This window comes from Zalophus californianus, chromosome 1 (assembly GCF_009762305.2).
Source record: "Zalophus californianus isolate mZalCal1 chromosome 1, mZalCal1.pri.v2, whole genome shotgun sequence".
Lineage (NCBI taxonomy): Eukaryota > Metazoa > Chordata > Mammalia > Carnivora > Otariidae > Zalophus > Zalophus californianus.
The window spans coordinates 29,309,879-29,312,526 of record NC_045595.1 but is presented as its reverse complement, the minus strand read 5'-3'; positions in this window follow the sequence as shown (position 1 = coordinate 29,312,526).

Genomic DNA, 2,648 nt, shown 5'->3' with positions numbered 1-2,648 from the left:
CACCCCCCTCCCCTCTAAAACCCTGTTTGTTTCTCAGAGTCCATAGTCTCTCATGGTTCGTCTCCCCCTCTGAATTCACCCCCTTCATTTATCCCTTCCTACTATCTTCTTTTTTTTTAAACATATAATGTATTATTTGTTTCAATAGATATTGATAACCTCCAATAATTAGGGTAAGTGAGAGCTCTAGTTCTTCCTGACAGTATTACTGAATGAAAAAACAATGTCAGGTGTCAGATCTAATTCTGCTGTGCAAACAAGCCGACACAAAACAATCACATATGTAGTCTCATGAACTCCGTAAAGTCCTTGTCTTTGTCATTTTAGGCTCTCTGATAGCATTGTGCATAAAAGGTTCCTTTCAAGGCAAATGTGACCATGTTGCACAGGCAGAATCTACTAACCTTCTAGTTGAATCAGGTGAAGGAATCCTCTCATAAGTCGAGATGACACAGAACTGAACTGAATTATCTACTTCAGGTGTCACTCAGGAGGCGTTAGGCTTCTGGGCTCACCAGATAATTATACCTCATTCATGCCAGAATGAAGATGCCTGCACAAAATTTCCTGCCAACCTCACATCATTTCACACATGGAAACTTATTTTTAACATCTTTTATGCTAATTAATAAAAATTCTGGTGCAGTTTCAGATGGAGATATTTGAAGCTCTTGAGGAAGGGGCTTCTCTGGTGTGCTGATTTCCTGATGAAGGTCCTTTCGATGCTGACTGAACGTAGACTCTTGATTAGGACATTTTGACTTCACCACACCTAGATGGTGGTGCGCATACAGAACACATGTGTCTTAATGTCTCCCCCTTTTTTCCCCCCTTAAGTAACTTTCCCAAGCTCACAAAACTATTGTTAGAGTCAGGGTTTGAGATGACATTTGTTTTGCTCCGAAGTTCATCCTCTGTATTATGTCTTTTTTTATTCAGTGTATTTAAACTAAAAAGATAAAGAAAGTTCACCCATTTCTCCCATCCTCCCACCTCCAGCAACCGCCAATCTCTTCCATCTGTGAGTTTTTTTATTTGTTTATTGATTGATTGATTGATTCTACATATAAGTGAGATCATTTGGTATTTGTCTTTCTGTGTCTCCCTTATTTCACTTCGCATAGTGCCTTTAATGTCCATCCATGTTGTTGCAAATGGCAAGATTTCATTTTTTTTATGACTGAATAATATTCCTTTGTATATATATGCCACGACCTCCTTACCCATCCATCCACTGGTGGGCACTTAGGTTGTTTCCATAGCTTGGCTACCGTAAATACTGCTGCAATGAACTTGGGGGTGCAGATAGCTTTTCAAGTTGGTGTTTTTGTTTTCATTGGGTATATACCAAGAAGTGGACTTGCTGGTTCATGTGATAGTTATATTTTTAATTTTTTGAGGAAATCCCAGACTGTTTTCCACAGTGGCTTCAGCAATTTATATTCCTACCAACAATGCACAAGGGTTTCCTTTTCTCCACATCCTTGCCAACACTTGTTATTTCTTTTTTTTTCTAAGATTTTATTTATTTGACAGAGAAAGACACAGCGAGAGAGGGAACACAAGCAGGGGGAATGAGAGAGGGAGAAGCAGGCTTCCCGCGGAGCGGGGAGCCCCATGTGGGGCTCGATCCCAGGACCCTGGGATCATGACCTGAGCTGAAGGCAGAAGCTTAATGACTGAGCCACCCAGGTGCCCCAACACTTGTTATTTCTTGTCTCGTTGATAATATTTATTCTAACAGGAGTGAGATGATATCTCATTGTGCTTTTGATCTAAATTTCCCTGATGACTAACGATGCAGGGTGTCTTTTCGTGTACCTGTTGGCCATCTATATGTTTTTGGAAAAATGTCTTCAGATTTTTTGTCCATCTTTAAATCGGATTGCTTGTTGTTGTTGTTGTTGTTGTTGTTGTTTTGGTTTTTGGTTTTTGGTTTTTGCTAGTGCATTGTATGACTTCTTTATACATTTGGGAGATTAGCCCCTTATCAGATACATCTTATTTGCAAATATTTCCTCCCATTCTGCAGGTTGCCTTTTGAATTCGTGGATGGTTTCCTTTGCTGTGCAGAAGCTTGTTAATTTGATGTGGCCCCACTTGTTCATTTTTGCTTTTGGTGTCAGATTTGAAAAATCATCACCAAGACCTATATCAGGGAGCTTTCCACCTATCTTTTCTTCTAGGAGTTTTATGATTTCATGTCTTACATTCCAGTTTTTTAGACTTTTTGAGTTATTATTATTATTATTACTTGTATAGTGTAAGATAACGTTTTTTTTTATTTTGTTGCCAAGACCTTATTGTTCAGACTTGCACCAGAACCCATGTCTAAGCCACCCTCTTGGCAACACGATAGACTTTTGCTGATCCTATTAGGTTACTCCCCCACTGTTCCTATGAGGAAAGAGTTTGCCTCACTGAGTCCATGAGATGGGCACACAAATGAAACTGAGTCCTTACCAAAGAGAAAGAAAGGTAGTGGGGCAGACAAAGAAGGAATGCTTGGTAAATATGGACCTGCCACCTCCATTCTGAATGCCTTCCTCATCTCTAAATTCTGTCTCATTTCTAGCTTCATCCATTTCTAAGGGAATCCAATTTCTAAACAATGCTGGGGACCACATATTCTTAGATGAAAAAGGAAA